At 41.8% G+C, this 17570-nt stretch overlaps 1 protein-coding gene across 2 annotated transcripts in view; it reads right to left on the bottom strand.

Moving 5' to 3' along the window:
* The window catches only part of disp1 (dispatched homolog 1 (Drosophila)), a 96557-nt gene extending 79473 nt beyond the window's left edge, over positions 1-17084 (bottom strand). For both annotated transcript variants that reach the window (XR_004660355.1, XM_034899796.1), the window contains exons 1-2: positions 16890-17084; positions 14172-14260 (exon numbers count right to left, since the gene is read on the bottom strand). The gene's annotated coding sequence lies outside the window, so the exon portion shown is untranslated. The remainder of the gene's footprint in view (positions 1-14171; positions 14261-16889) is intronic.
* Positions 17085-17570: the final 486 nt, after the last annotated feature.

Genomic DNA, 17570 nt, shown 5'->3' with positions numbered 1-17570 from the left:
GCCCTCATACTCTGCTTCTGACTGGCTAGTAGTCCTTACCTAGGTACTGTCAGGGCCCTCATACTCTGATTCTGACTGCCTAGTAGTCCTTACCTAGGTACTGTCAGGGCCTCATACTCTGCTTCTGACTGGCTAGTAGTCCTTACCTAGGTACTACACATCTGCAACCTAACAAAGATAGAACAGAAGTGAGAAGTCTCACTCTGTAGCTAAAACAGAGAGCTCAACACACAAGGTGAAAATAGGGGAAATTAAAACATGTAAACCTATGCTGATAGAACTTCTGAATATATTTATGAACCTGAAAACAAGAATGATATGATCACTTTAAAAACGGCAGGCCAATAACTTTGCGTCCTATGTTCCTGTGATAAGGTCCAGAAATTGTGGACAATAACCTATGTCGGATTTCAGGGAGCCAGGTTCCATTCAGCCCAAGACTATTTGTTGTGGGAGATGGGTTAACCCAAAGCTGGATGGATAAGCACATAAGAATCTGGGTCCAGACTAGTTTGATGATAGCCAGACTAAGGATAGTCTAATCTAGTCCGATTATCAGGTTGTTTCTTTGGCAATTTGCAGATGATCTGTATCAGCGTTTTATTTGCCTGATAACTGACAATGTTAATTCATTCATAATTAAGTCTGACCTTACGTCTGAGCTTATGTTTACTGGGTGTTATGTTGAAACTTTCTAATTTATTAAACAATTTCTTAAAGCATCTAAACAAAGTTTTGTGTGGTCCTAGTAACATTCCAAAATCTCAATTCTCATTTTCACTGTATATGCATGTCTGTTCCAAATATCTGTTATCAGATTTATTAATTACTAATAACCAGTATTTTACACACACACACACACACACACACACACACACACACACACACACACACACACACACACACACACACACACACACACACACACACACACACACACACACACACACACACACACACACACACACACACACACACACACACACAGAATGAATAAATTAATGGCATGAAAAGGAAAAGAATGCTGAGAAGTGCAGACTGCAATAGAACAAAAATGAACCGTATGAAAAAGCAGCAAAGGAGTTCAGGCCTGTGTTAGAAGCAGCTCCACACATCACATACCCAACACAAATATGCAGTGACCACCACAGAGACCATATCGTGGGGATTGAGGAGTTGCCAACACCCCAGCGAGTGCCATTAGTAAATATACCCAAACACAGAAGCCATGTGGGTTGCTTTGCCAGACCCTGCAGCCCCTGGAGCCCCCGCAGCCGCGAGCCGGAGACTGCCTAGGGTCACAGTCAGCCAGTCAGAGTCTTGTGCTGTTCGTAGAGCTGCTGCTCAACCAGAGATCCAAAAACAAAATGAGCAGTAGTGAAACACTGTACTAAAATCAGAGCTTTGAAGTACCGCTGCTACTATTCAATCTACTCCATCCCCCTACCCCAAAAGAAAATGCAAGCCAAATGTTGCTGCAGTCATGTGTAAGTGTGTACGTTAGTGTGTACAACCATGCTTGTGTGTGTATATGCATATATGTACCATATGGGATTGTTTGTATACAGGTGTGTCCATATCATTTTTATCAAACTGGCACACAGCATGGGGGAAACATGGTTTTTTTGTCCATTTATATGGACAAAAACCATAGAAAGTGGAAAGTTGTTGGCTGAGAAAGAAAAATATCTGGTTCTTTAAGAGTAGGCAAAAAAATATATAAGAAAATACCATAAAGAAAACAGACATGAAACTCAATGTTAAAAAAAAAGAAACACTGTTAACTCTGTAAACCATTACTGAAATTCTGCAAAAACAATAGCTGCCGATCTCCAGTACTTTTTTTTTTTTTTTTTTGAGGAATGGAAGAAGGAAAAGGCTCAGGACAGGGAAATGAGACAAAAGTAAGAAGGCAAACAAGAAGGACATAGAAAGGAAAAAATGGTTGAGGATACTGAGAAAAGGGCGGGACAAGAAAGAACGTGGTAGAGACAAAGAGAGGGAGGGAGGAATGGCAAATCGCTCTGCTTGGCAGCAGCTCTCCAGTTAGCCTTTTAGTACTATTTCTGGATGGACTCAAAGGTCTTCATCAAGTAAAACAAAAGAAATGGATTAGGCTGACCCTCTGCCACAGCCCTCCTCTATTTGTCCATTACGCCATCTGTCCCATCCATCCGGTACTTTGTATTGTGACCCAAACAACAGGCCGCCGGGGTCAGTGGCTTGGGCCGAGGCCTAGATTGCTCCCTTTCTCCCTCCCTTCCCTCGCCGCTCCACGGGAGCACTCTTACAAACCCTCTCTGGTTTGTGTCAGTCTAATGGACAGTCTCTTAACTGTTCTATGGCAAGAAAGCAGATGCAACGCTGGGACAATTTACAGCGCACACAGAGAAAAGGAAGGAGGGAAATACGAAATGCACTCTCAAAATGTTCCTCTGGTCGGCCCAAAATATGCCTTACCCTTGCACATTTTTCCAATTTATCTCTGATTGAATTAAGGTTTCAGACTGCTGGACGCCTTTCAGGCGAATATGGCAGAGGTAGAAGAAAAAGACAGAGGATGTGTCAGAGGAAGGACAAAATCTCTGCTATGCTCCTGAGACGGCTTTGTTGTGAAGATGAGGGGTCATACATAAAAGGGGATGATGATGATGATGACGTTAGGAGCAAAGACCACTCCGAAGATGCTGCTGGGGGTAACATTTCCACATGCACAGGAAGTGTGGGGTGAAGCAAAGGCTCAAGCTGATTGTTGAAAGTACCAATGTTCTGGCAGCGATGAAAGAAGCCAGAGGAGGGGAAAGTGTTGCTCTGTAGGGGTTGGGATAAGCTAGTTCTCCATCTGTGATCATTAAGGTCCAGTTTTCCATCCAGGCTGCCTCTCAGCTCTGTCGCAGGGCACATTCTCAGGTATTATGGGTCTCCACAGTGTCTCCAAAAAGTGAACCAAGGGCTCAGAGCAAAGGCTGAAGTCACATAATGCAGACATTGTGTGAGGAGATTGAGTAATGACAAAAGTTTTTTTTAGTAAAGGTCAGTCAGGACGTGACCTTTTCGGAACAAAAAGACTTTCACCAGAATAGAAATGTCAAAATATCAGTTGAGCAGTTTTCCAAACACTACGTCATACTGCCTCTGGGCCCAACACATTTAACGCACACAGGGGACTGTCTGATCTGTTAAATTCCTGCTTTTCAAACATTTCTTTCCTTCATCGGTTTATTGTCTTGGTGACCTGCCATGAGGTGAACAGCATCTACTTAGCATGCAAACTGGCACAGTTAGGGGCTTGTCAGTAATGATTAAGCAATGTGGTGCAATTTGGTGTAAAGTATTAGGGGAATTAGACTAGTCCTGTCCATCAGCTTAGAGAAGGCCAACGGTGCACAGTGTGAGCCGCAGCTGTGTTCCGTGCCACGTTTGTAACTTTTCAGGGCTGCACGATATGAGGAAAATATGCAATGACATTGTTGAACATTGCGGTAAAGATATTATTTGTCATAAATAAAACAAAAAGTTTAACATGTAATCATTACTCCCTTTCTGCTGCTTTCAATGGTCAAGAAAAACTTGAAATTTGAATTGGAATAAATAATTTCCAACATTTGTGCACATATACAGAGGTTTACCCCTGGACGCAGCGGCCGTTGGTTTGGCTCTGACCTGCGGCTCTTTGCTGCATGTCACTCCCCCCCCCTCCTCCCTTTTTATGTCTTCAGCTGTCCTATAAAAATTAAGGCCTAAAAAAAAAGAAAAAAAGAATATCCACATTTTAAAGTGTTGTTTTCTAGTGCTACTTACAACAAAACAAAACATTGCTTTCTGATATGTCACAGCTTTTGAAGATTTTGATATCGTGAACGATTAACAAAGCTAAAAATAATCAATTGTGCAGCCCTAGACTTTAACAAGCTAAATTCCACTCTTTTACAATATTTTATGACTAATTTTTTGTATTTTCTGGTAAAAGTAATAAAAGTAAGATTTCACATTTTTCTTTTAAATTTACTGTATGGTGTTAACGGTTGTCATTTACTCTATTTTGTTAACAGTTGTCATTCAACACAAAACAGATAGTATGGGACATAATGGAAATAGTTGGGCTTGTGGAAGTGGACACATCCTATACAGATGTCAAGGACTGGCTGGCCAATCATTACTCATCCCTGAGCTTCTCAGTTTCAGTGCCTTATACTATTGAAGCATTTCCAGCAGTTTAGAACATTTTAGATTAATGGTGCATTCACATGCTCCTCGGATGGTCCCATTTCCCAAGTTACACCCTTCCTTGACTAGAAGTTGAGCACACAGGATGATCCGACAGGACTTTCTCAAGCAGAAGCAGAGTATTTCCAAAAGTGATTTCAAAGAATCCCAACGACTGGCAAAGTCTTGTTTTGTGGGAACCATATTTTACTCAATGTCAGCAAACATACCAGCCACAGACAAAACCGACCACAAATTCGCCTGTGGGTTGTCAATGTAGTCCAAAAGCAATCTTTTTTGTTTTCCTTATTTCTCAAATTTCCTGCTTATGGGCACCTTCTAAACTGTGCCAACTGGACCAGAACACAGATCTAAAGGCTATTGATATGCGTGGTATCTATACTATGTACACGGATATCCATGTGATGTAAAACTGTATAAAATCTATCAGAAAATGTGCTTATTTTTCAAAAGATATAACATATAGTAATAGGATCTGTTAAAATAGCTCATGCAATGTTTTTTAAGGTTCCCATGGCATGCAGCTACAGACACAGACATGGCCCAGCTCATTGTGGGACTGGCTCTAATGCCTAAAATTCTGCACCAAGACTGAATTTTGGTAAAGAGACTTTAGATACAGTATTAGAGACCACTAAGGTCTATATAAAAAGAGACTTCAGATCCAGTATTAGGGGATCACTAAGGTCTATAAAGAAGACTTCAGATACAGATTAGGGGACCACTAAGGTCTATATAAAGAGACTTCAGATACAGTATTAGGGACCACTAAGGTCTATATAAAGAGACTTCAGATACAGTATTAGGGACCACTAAAAAAGCAGCTATGTCATAGAACCTTTAACTTTATTCTTTTTTGGATGAAAAGGAAAAACTAAGTGACTGAGGAAAACTCTGCTGGAAATCAGAGGCTAGGTGTTGGGAGCCCCTGAGACTTGGTGGGGAGTTACATATTCCACATGTGCAGCATTACTCAACATTGGCTCACATCGGTTCCTGTGGGGCCGAGCCCTTGCAACCATTAAAACACTAATGGGCTGACAAAAAGACTTCAGATCACCTCTACAACAGTTTATACTCATTATGCGTGGCACACACAGTTTTGCCCTTGATGTTATTTATGGTAGGCCTCTGCATCAATCTTTTGTTTTGGTCCATTTGCTAATCCAAAGTGAAGGTGACCCTGTTCATTTACACTGACCAGAAGAACTTAAGTCTGCCAATTCATGAACTATCCGCCCCTTTTAAATCAGAGCCATGACCGCCAATGCCAAACATGATTGACAATGATATTAGATCAAGCTGAGATAGTTGAGAGAGACGCCCTCTATAAAAGTAGATTGAGTGGCTGGTCTGAGTAATTGAATAGCTTTCCCTACACCTGACCCTGCGCCGTAACCTTGACGTTCACATTTTAATTTAATGTAACTACACATCGCGTCAACAGGTGTTGCTTGGCCAATGGCTTGGTAAGGTTGCATTTGCAAGTGGACAAAAAAGTTCAATTTGGACCCCGAGTCCGTGTGATTGGCCATGTTTATTACCTCTTCCCGGCATTCCTGGGAAGAACGGGCACCCATGTATAAAGGGTTGCTCCTTGACGTAGCATGCCAGGGTTCGGCTCTGACCTGCGACCCTTTGCTGCATGTCCCCCCCCCCCCTCCATGTCTTCTGCTGTCCTATCTAATATAATATCTTATATCTAATTTAGCCTATATAAAATATATGCTAAAAATGGACACATAAAAAAGTTATTTCTAATCCTTCCCAGATTTAAATGTGCATCCCAGGTGCCAGCATTGTAGTCAAGTCAAATCCAAGTTAAGTCTCGAGTCCCTAGTGCTCAAGTCATAGTCCAAGTCCCTAAAGAAGAGTCTGAGTCGAGTCATAAGTCCAGACAATAGCAACTCGTGGACTCGAGTATTCCATCACTGCCAGGTGCACAGTGTGTCTACTGCCAAATTAATACCCAAAGTGTGCCACTTGACTAGCACCCTGAGAGTAGCAGTACAGGGTGGGATATTCACTAAACTTCATACCTCGTGATGGCAACATCAGGCCTCTATGTTGCCTCAACAAGCTGTCCATTTATTAAAACCTTAAGGTCCGTTTTGCCTACAGGCCTCAGTGAGGCAGACTAAGGTTGATTCAGGGGTAACTGAGCCCCTGACATGGAGCCATATGAGCTAAATATGATTCGACAAGGCCCCAAGCACCAGGGTCAGGCCAGAGCAAAGAACATTTGTCCCTAGGAGGGAAGGCCTTGTTACTCCCTTGGCCAGTCAGAATTTTCCAGTTTGTACAACAAAATCCTAATGAGGCTTTTCTCTGCGGGGGGAACCAGGGCCCTGTCTGTGGGGATTCATCTGAAGAGCTAAACAACTGAGGAATAGCAAGGGATTCAAAATGTGTCCACCCAGAAAATCAAGGCATACAATATTAACCAGAAAATTTAGGCTGATATGTGAGTGATAGCCCATGACAAAATACATATTTGGTTAAGCTACTGGCAGTAGGTTAGGAAAGCACAAGTCGACTCAAAAAGTCAGGCAGCACACAACTGGGCCTGCGGTTTGGCTAGTTAAGATTTATGAGCAGTTCAAATTATTTGAATTTTACTGCTGTGAAAATATACTTGCTAAGCATTGCAATGTAAAAAAATATATAATCAGTCAAAGATCAAGCAAATAAATAAATAAAATCTGATAGGATTTGGAATAATATAATTTCTGACGAAAAAAATTTGACATAAATGCCTTAACCAAATATGGAAGTTTCCATCTGTGGTTGATATTCCTATACACTCAATACTGCCCAATAGAACTGAAAAGAGACGGCAGGACGGAAAAGGGTCAATGTTCAGAGACATTCCCATGTTTCTGATCTGTCTTTGGGGTCAGTCCACCTGAACCACATTAATTCATTTTCCCTTTCTGTGCCTCTTCCTTTTCCTCAGGATAGCTGTGAAGGTACTGCTTTGTAGCAAAGCTTAGTTTAAAAGTCAGAATGCCATATATTACAATGACACACACTGACAACTCTATTGACCACAGTCTACTTTCTTTTCAGAGGGGGGTTAGGATAAAAGACTGGAACTAATACGCACCACCTGTTCCTTCTTTTGGCATCCGTCAGTATATCAAATACACTTACAGTGACAGCTGTGTTGCAGGCAGTGATATGGTAAGGTTCTGGGCCCGCGGGATGCAAAAAGACAGAAACAGGGGTTGTTTCCCACACAGGGCTCTCCAGGTCAAAGAGCTGAAAGCAGAGTGCAGTGGCCAGAGCCTGTAATATCTCACATATGCTTTTTGAGAAGCACCAGGCGCTATCAATGTCTTTAATCTAAAGCCAGAGAACCAAAAAGGAAAGGGCCTATCAGGCAACCTGCTTTTAATTACAAAGCCCATAGAGACACTGAGATAGGAGTTGATTTGATGGATGGCATGCCATGATAGGATTCATGCCTCTGTCTGCTCAGGCTCAAGTCTGCCTGGTGAGATCATCTAAATGCCAGAGACACACCCAAGACTTAGTCTAGCTACAATCAGAGAAGAGGTGTAATCAAGGAGGTATTAAAAAGATCTGGCTGAGCGTAACATAGTTGCCTGTGTACGTTTTCAAACCTGTGTGGCATTATACCTGATTTACAAAAATATCAGTAGACAAAAGTCTCCAGCCATGCAGGCAGCTCTGTGAGATTGTACTTGGGCAAAGTGGTGCTTTAAGTTAAATGCTATCATTGGCAAGCTAACATGCTAACTAGGACTCGGTTTTGTCAATGATTATCCAAATCAATCCAATTTCGATGCACAAGGTCCCAATTAGATATCAATCAGGTTAGGGATATTTCAGTTACAATAAAAATTTGGCTTGGATATAACAGATTCTCAGAGAACCTATGCTTTAAGCATAGGTTCTCTGAGAATCCTTGCAATCCTTGGAATTTGAACATAGTAGCCCATCATGTGATGCCCTTGTACGCCCAGAGTTAAAGGGGATGCAGTTTTTCAGCTTAATTTACCTTGACTGAACAGCTTTGGAGCTATTGGAATGGCTCTGTGAATTTTCTGGGTTGAATGGTGGTTGAGCCGCTCCCCCCTAGCACCTGCAACCGTAAAATCAAGCCTTGAAACTTTGTTGTTTCGAGTCCCTGGCCGAAACGCTAAGAAGGGTCACGTGTTCCCAGGTCTCGCGATGTAACAGATTACTTCATGGCACTGCACACATACGCCAATTCAGGAACCTGTTAACAAGGTAGAGATGGAGTTTTTTCTATCATCATGGCTGAGCCGGAAAAAAAAGAAGCAGAAAGCTAGGAAAGCATTGTCGAAGGAACAGAGAATGATGAAACAGCACACACACTTTTGCAGCCAGCTAAATCCGTTATTACAGGTTTAAATATGGACTTAAAGACCTCATGTTCTGCTCATTTTCCTGTTCATAACTGTATTTTGAGTTGTTTTTTTTTAATTTTCAAAAAACACCATATTTTTGTTGTACTGCACATTGCTGCAGCTCTTCTTTTCCCCCAGTGTGTTGAGCTCCCTGTTTTAGCTACAGAGTGAGACATCTCACTTCTGTTACATCTTTGTTGTGAGTTGCACATGTGCAGTACTTAGGTAAGGACTACTAGCCATTCAGAAGCAGAGTATGAGGACCCTGACAGTACCTAGGTAAGGACTACTAGCCAGTCAGGAGCAGAGTATGAGGCCCTGACAGTACCTAGGTAAGGACTACTAGCCAGTCAGGAGCAGAGTATGAGGGCCCTGACAGTACCTAGGTAAGGACTACTAGCCAGTCAGAAGCAGAGTATGAGGGCCCTGACAGTACCTAGGTAAGGACTACTAGCCAGTCAGAAGCAGAGTATGAGGGCCCTGACAGTACCTAGGTAAGGACTACTAGCCAGTCAGAAGCAGAGTATGAGGGTCCTGACAGGACCTAGGTAAGGACTACTAGCCAGTCAGAAGCAGAGTATGAGGGTCCTGACAGGACCTAGGTAAGGACTACTAGCCAGTCAGAAGCAGAGTATGAGGTCCTGACAGGACCTAGGTAAGGACTACTAGCCAGTCAAAAGTAGAGTATGAGGGCGTGCCACACTAGGTGAGCATTATAAGTGTGTTATAAAGTGACGTCTGTCTCTGAAGTAAAGGCTGGACTACAATTGAGCTGGTGAGATGGTAAGTCCCTTTGGGGGGGAACTTTGGGCTTTTTCATTTTGTAAACCTATAACGTGCACAAAAAAAATTAAGAAAGGAAAGAGAAGCAGACAAAAAGCATAGTATGAGCACTTTAAACACCAAAAAAGATTTCCAAAGGATCTTCTCACGCTGTAGTTAGACTGTTGAGGTTAAAAACTTTGAAATTTGAGTCCCAGGTTGGATTTCATCCCCACTGAAAGCTAAATATTCATCTCAGCCTCCTCTAAATCCATGTCCCTGACAGGCCAGATAGTGAAAGGCTTTGTCTCCTTGGAGCCAGGAGAACATCTCTCTCTGTCTCAGAAATCTTCAATAGGTCGGGCAAGCCAGCCTGTCGGCACCAAAAAGACACAAATCTATACTGTGTAGCAGTTTGAAGTCTCTACACAGGCAGACAGAGAGATTAGGCATGCTGGTGTCACGGGGTCCACGAGATCCACCAGTGTCTCCATCCATCAAAGAACCCAATGCAACAGTTTGAATTATAGACAGCAAGTGTGCAGTCATGCCTCCGGTGGAAACCGACTCCCGGCTCTGACTAACCCCTGGTGCCACAACGAGGAGAAAAAGTACAAGATACTGGCTCATAGCGTGGCTGGATAAATTACAATAGCAACAACTGCACATCAGCAACAGGACAAAAGGTCCCTTGGGTCAGCAGGCAGGGTTTCCCCTGCCTTTAGAAAGTTTAGGTGCAGCACCCGAGCTGTTATGGGCAGCACCTAGGCCTAATAAATGTAACTAGACTTTCTCAGATATAAGGACTGTTAGTTGGACTTCTTCAGGAAGTTTTGTCTTTAAGCTTTTTGAGTGTTATTTATAAGAATAGACAGATTATTGCCCCCGGGTGATTCTCCGTTTTATTTGCCTGGTAACCGACAGAGTAAAATAATTAATAAATGTGCTTCTTGGCTCACCTAGATCTCTGTGTCTGTCCTTCTGCTTCGCTTTCACTCACCACTGAGTCTGGTTTTAAGTCCCACACTATCTGACTATCTTTTACTTTGTTAAGTTGAATGTTTATGTATTTAATAATCTACTAAAGCATTTAAATAAAGTTTTGTTTTTGAGTTTGTAGCCTTCCAAAATCTTAATTTTGACTCGGAAGATTTTCATTTCACTGTAAATGCATAGTGGTTCCAAATATCAGTTATCAATTTCATTAACTACTAATATCTGTATCGGCCTTGAAAAGCCAGTACTGGTCGACCCCTATAGTTATTTATTATCTGCTCTAGCTTTTCCCACGTTTTAGAGTGGGACATGATGATAATGGTCAAAAGCCGTGTGAAAAAGAGACACAACCCTGAGACACAAAAATCTATGGGGACATTGTATTTTTTTAATTATTATTGGATAAAACGTGATTTTTTTTCGTAAAATACGCACCTAAGCCTACAGTGACACATGCTACAAGAGACAGAGACATAGCAACAGGCTACCATTCATTTTCAATGGGAGTAGCCATTTGCCAGCCACAAGCAACGAGCTCGCCGCTGCCACGAGCAAGGCGGGGCCAAAATAGATAAGAAGTCTATTTTATGCAAATGCTGAGTGATGCGACCAAGCGGCTGCCAATCGGCATGAAGGCAGCGTGACTTATGTCACTGGTTGCTCGAGTCAAAAAAAATAATTCAAGATGGCAGAAAACGCTTCAGGACATCGTATTTCTGGATATATCTAATAAGTTTGACATTTTACTTTCATCGAGAAATAAATACTTTTGAATCTAAAGGACTTGAAAATACCTCTTAAGTGTCTTGTAAGACGTGCTTGGAGGTAGCACCCGAAAATTTCTGTTTAACCAGGAGTAGGCTAGGTCCGCCCAGGTGTGTGTGTTGCTCTCTTTTGTAGCTAATGTGACTGTAGGTCAGTCTTCCACAAAGCTAGGGAAAACAGAGTTTCCCAATTTGTTGCAATTTATAGTGAAAGTTACGGTAGGTTTAGCCACTGCCAATCACTAGAAGGACTGTTATTTTAGAGTGATATGGAACTAAATGGGTTTCACAGAATCTTTCCACCTGTCTCCCCATCTCTCTCTCTGCATAATATAGTAAAATAATGACTTACAAATGTAGGGTTGAACCTTTTTCATTTTTCATCCATGAGGCTGATAATATCAAGACAATGTTTAAGGGGAGTACACATGAAGATACAAGCAGGTTAGGCTTTTCAGACAGCTCTCCCAAATATTACTCTTTCTCCAACTCACTTCTCACACTGTTCGTGTATTACCTCGCTTTTCTTTACTGCCGTTGCTCAGGGAATATTTCCCTCAACTAAATGCCTACGGTTACGATCGGGAACGCTTACTGATGATTATCAGCAGATGGGACAAAAGACGATTCCGACCAGGCCGTTACGGCGCAGGTGACACCTGGACTTCATTCTGAGGAAAACGGAGATGAAGGCTGGTGTCGCCAGCAGAAGGCGATGGTGGTAAATGGCAAAAGAAAAACACAGAAACACTGATTTGAAAATCCAAACAAGAAAAAACAAAACAAGGGACAGCTTCCAAAGACAATGATGTATTCTACTGACGGTAGGAGACACATCAAGGCTACAAGAGCAAATGCTTTCAACGTCCATGTCAATTAAAAACCTTTGGATTTTGTGTTTCAGCGTCCTTTTTGGCTGAATGGCAACAAGATCACATAAAGATTGATTTAGAAACAGGAAGGTTGGTTTACAAAAGAGATAGCGCTATGGAAAAAGTTGCCCAGATGGAGACAGGCCAAAAATGAGATGGCAAGCAGCTGTTAAAGCCAGCTGTCTGGGCCAGTTGTTCATAACGGCTGGGAGGCCAGGGCGGAGGGATTCAGAGACATTTTGGAACGGAATGGGGGAGTAAAGGGGGGGGGGGGGGGGGGGGGGGGGGGGGGGGGGGGGGGGGGGGGGGGGGCAGGCAGTGACAGTGAGTAAGGAAAAGTGAAGAGCTTGAGGTAAATGAATGTGTCCATTATGGCACACTCAGAGAAGCTGATTTTTGGAGTGGGACAGATTTATCTGTAGAAATCAGTCAGCCAGACTTGGCTCTGTTCTAGATTGCAGTTTCTCTTTAATTGCAAAAAATTACCAGATAAATACTCTGAGAACTGGCTTCAGTTATGTTTTAAAAAAGCAAAGAATAACAGTAGATCCATACTACAGAGCCACTTACCCAGTTTTAACCACATGTAATAACGCGTCCACAAAGGCTAAAAGAGCAAACAAGTTTATTCAATACGAGTTTTCTGCCACAAAACATCATCTGTTAGTGCTAAACTATTCTGTTGGTTTAATTTAATCATGTGTACCATTTCATCGTCTTATTGTTGGAATGTTTGGTCTTTTTTATGGTCATTTTTTCCACATATTTTGTTCTGTGAATCACCTTGGGCAGCACGCTTGCATGAAAGGTGCTATATAAATTGAGTTGAGTAAATTCATTTAACACGTAATAGACTTCTGCAAAAAAAATTTGTCCTTGCATGTTTTCTCTAAGAAACTGGAATAATGGAATAGACATGGTGTATAAAAGCACAAGTGGCCCCACATACTTTCCAATGACTGCTATAGCATTACCATTAGTATTATGATTTAAATGAAACATTAGAGCTTGCACGATGGCATCTAGATAGGTTATAGGCGCATTGTGATATAATTTAGAAATGAAAACATCACAAGAAAAGCATTCAAAAAAAAAATCTGCCTCTGCATTTTGTGATTGTGGCCAACTTGAACAAGATGTCCCACAGCAAAGTCTCTGATCAGTGTGGGCTACTGGGCTGGTGGTGGGGAATAGCAAGCATAAGACCGCCCCCTAGTGGCCTTTTCTGAATCATACATGTAACTACAAGAGAATCAGGCAGGACAGTCCAGCCTCAGGGAGTAGGGAACAAATGCACGGGACGAAAAACAAAATCTACAAATCTGACTGAATCCCCAAGAAAATATGTGTATTGATTTTGCTAAACTACATGCACAAAGAACTACAGCTCTCATCTGGAAGAAAATGGAGGCACCTACAATTGGTGCTTGGATCAAGAATATGGTACAATGTATGTCCAGGAAGGGACTTATATATATTGGGGGGGGGAGCTATACAACTAAGTATCGTAATATTTTCCGTAGCAATAACGTATTGATACTTTGGCGCCAAAAATTAGTCTTTTATTGTATAAAAGTTTTAAGTACTGAAAATCAATTGCTTTTTCAATCTATGAATTTCTTTTTTAGGTATAACAGATGTTGGCAGTTTTCCTTCGGGGACCCAATTTGAATTTGGAAAAGGGGTAATAAATTGCAATATATTGAAGAATACTGTGATATAATTAAAATCGCTATGACATCATATTGTGACATACTGTAAGAATTGCGATAATATTCTATCGTGGAGCCACTGGTGATTCCCCCCCCTTATAAATGTATTAAATTGGGGGTGTATGAGCAAATCTGGAGCCATTTGACCGATTTGTAAAAGAAGAAGACAAAAGGGGAGCTGCTACTGTGATACGGTCATATCATTTGCTTTTTGGTTGTAGTACGGCGGACGTTGAGACATTTGTTGTGGGTTGGGTGTAGGGGTGGGAATCACCAGACGCCCCACAATGCAATGAAGAATTAATACAAACCTTGTAAAATCATAAAAACTGTTGAATAAAAGCCAGCCCTATAAGTCATGAAGTGAATTAGATTGGTGTTAGATTATGTGTTAGATTGGGGTGTGGGTTTGAAGATGTTGAATATGTTCCAGGTACTTACAGCTCCGAGTTATTAGGATGAACTCTGGGTTTGCGTTTCCTCGTTTGACAGCAATGCGCTGATCTCACCTTGGTAGCCTCCAAGAAACTCTGAAAAAGAGAAAAGGAATTAACAAATCACAGAAAAAACATTTTCCAGCAAAACCCACATCTCTCCCACAAATCTTTAGATCAACAAAAACAGGAATTTCTAACTTTTGTTTTGATCTGCCTAGATACAAGGCAGCAACACCTAGGCTGACAAAGCCTTTTGCAACCCAACATTCCACACTTCAGGGATACTACACGCTAACAAGTACCCCGGGTCACTCGCTGTTGATGGAATGTGTCTGGACGTGGGCTGGACATCACACTAGGGCTGCACTCCATCACTGTTAATAGGAATGGACAGAGCACGTGTGATGTCACCCATCGGTTTGTGGAGATCTACTAGGAGGCGTTGAGTTTGCCGTGACGGGCGCATCCCTCCTGGTTGGGGATGTGGCGCTTTTAGACAAGAGGGAGGAGTGAGGGGGGGCGAGAGGGAGGAGCTGCTTACACTCTACGTTACGTTACACACTTTCACTGGCAATAACATTATAGCCACGCCATAAAAAACTCCCCTGCTTTTTTTTTTTTTTTTAATTAAAAGGACCATAATTCCAATAATGAAAATCCTTCTGTGTTGCAGAAAACTTCAAACTAGCGATTGAGACCATAAACTCATTATGAAAATGTTGACTGAGGTAATAAATCAAGTGAGAAGTGGGTCACTTGATCATAGACTTCTACAGAAACCGACCTCCTAGAACCACACGTGTCCCCCCTGCAGGAATTCAGGTAGAATGCAGGTTTAAGGAGTCCCCGTCCCCCCCCCCCTGCAGGAATTCAGATAGAATGCAGGTTTAAGGAGTTCATTTCCAACATTATTTTTACTTAAATTAAACATTGAATGTAAAAGGCAAAACTAAAAGAAGAATGCCAGTGCTTCCTACTCGTATTTTCTTTCAACTAACAGAAAATAATTCTGAGATGTCTTTTTATTGTGTTAAAAGTTTCAGTTTTATTACAAAATTGCCAAAAGCATTTAACCAAACTTTCATTAACTACTACTGCTACTACTACTAGTACTAATAATAATAATAATAGTAATTATAATAACAACAACAACAATAGTTGGTATCAATATTGGCTCTGCAAAACCACCATTGGTCGCCCTCCACTACCCAACACTTCTAAGGTATCAGCACTATTGCTGTGTTGAAGCCATATATTTTCTGACCCATCGTTCTTCTTTGCCTTTTATTTTCCACATTTATACAGTAATGCAGCTCAGGAGCTGCTGGTCACTTTCATAACACGTCGGGAAGCTATGAGAAGAGGATTAGTTTGCTAATGCTTGTGAGAGAAACCCTCACAAACTAAGTAACCACTCCATATGCAAAAGGTATTAACCATCCTTTTTCCTGTTTCTAGAACTAGGCAATTCCTTGTCTTAATTAAAACCTGGAGCTGACTTGGCGGTATGCTACCATTCCACATGAATGAGAGAGATGTGTTGGATGGTGCCCTACATTCTTGGGTTTTAATGTGAGAGTAAAGGGTTCGTTTTCACATGATGAAAAGGTCATGGGACATATTTAAAAAGTTTACTGTCTAGTTCACACATAGGCTAGTAACTTTAATGTTTGTAATAGAGCACCTCTAGAAGCCTTGGAATATCTAATTGTAGGTCTTTGTATACAGGGTTTCCCCAAAAAAGTCATTTAGCCAGGTGTCATTTCCTTTCTCTCTCTCTCTCCCCTCTCATGTCTTCAGCTGTCCTACCAAAATAAAGGCCTCAAATAATCTTTAAAAAAATATATATATAAGAAGTCAACGGTGATATTCTCTGTGACCGAGAAGACAGAAGGAAAGAGGATTTAAATGGGTTGGGTTTAATCTAGCTGGTGCAGATCATGAAGCTAAAGTGTCAGATTGTTTGAATTAGACAGATAATTCCATTTGAATGCAGTTGTTTGACAGTGAAATAGGACTTCCCTTCCCTGCGAACACAAGCAGGTGTTCAAATAACTGAGTTTAGCAACTCCTTTTCAGAGACAGCGAGCCCGCACCTCTCTCCCTATCGGTCCGCTGACAGGAGAGCACCGCACGGGCGTGTATGTGCACGGAGCTAGTCCTTTAGTTCCATAAGACGCTTTCTGACATGTTTTAGCAAACTAATAATACGCAAATGATGCACACATTTAAATGGTCTAATAACATAGGTCTCAATGCGAGTCTGAAAAACAATTAAATGAACATTAAATGTTTGACTTTCTTAGGCAGCAACTAAAACTAACCTCACTCTCGCGTAAATGAGCTAAATTCAAACTGTATGTTAGGAGTTTTTAAACGTTAGCTTTAGGCTGGAACCTGTTCTTGTGTCAATTAAGATGACGTTATTTATTATACCCTTAGCGTAAATGTCAAATCACAGCCGAATCAGACAAGCTAGCGGTAACCTTTATTACCAAATTCATTTAGCGAAGCCGCAGCATTCCGCCACGTTGTCTCATCATCCCCGGGTGCTCCTAACTCTGTGTTTCCACCTTATTTCCCCACCTAGCGTTAAACATTCCGACGCCGACGCCTGCTAGCTAGCTTTAAGTTCATGTTAGCTGAGTGCCGCTGCTAGCCGCTGCCAGCTAACCTCGCAGCGGTTCTCTGTGTTTCTCACACAGCCAAGCTGCATACTCACATGGAGCACCCACCGGAGACGAAAGCCAAAAACCCGCTGAGCACTCAGGGCGATAGGAAAAGTATTCCTGGTCCTCTAATTTAGTTTCTGCCGGATGCTGATGTACCCACTAGCCAAGCATGAACCATTGCTGGGCAGCTGCGCACTGAGTTCTTCTTGTTTGCACTCGAAAGCCATTAGGAGATTTCTGGGAAAATGTAGGGAACTTCGAAGGGCACTAGGAGGAGGAAACAGTCTTCTCCAAGTCTGTATGTAGTGGTACAGAAGCTTATTTTTATATTAGTCTAGTAGTTTTTCTCGTAAGTATTTGAAGTCTATCCTGCTGTCATTCTGACGGCCCGTCAGACACTGCCTACCAAGGGTCTGGGTCTGGGTCTGGGTCTGACCGAGGTTTCTGCCTAAAAGGAAGTTTTTCCTATCCACTGTGGCCCTGTTGCTTGCTCTGGAGGAGACTACTAGAACTGTTGGGTCCTTGTAAATTCTGGAGTGTGGTCTATCTGTATAGTGTCTTGAGATAACTCTTGTTATGAATTGATACTGTAAATAAAATTGAATTGAATTGAATTGAATTTTATTAAGGGGTCTAGTAAAAATAAGGACAAAGGGATACTTGTGGCTAGGTGTTCATAAAGGCTGTTGAAAAAAGCGGAAGAACTGAATCAATATTCTATTTCGAAAGTT

Source organism: Etheostoma cragini, chromosome 18 (genome assembly GCF_013103735.1).
Source record: "Etheostoma cragini isolate CJK2018 chromosome 18, CSU_Ecrag_1.0, whole genome shotgun sequence".
NCBI classification, from domain to species: Eukaryota; Metazoa; Chordata; class Actinopteri; order Perciformes; family Percidae; genus Etheostoma; species Etheostoma cragini.
This window is presented reverse-complemented; position numbering and strand designations above follow the sequence as displayed.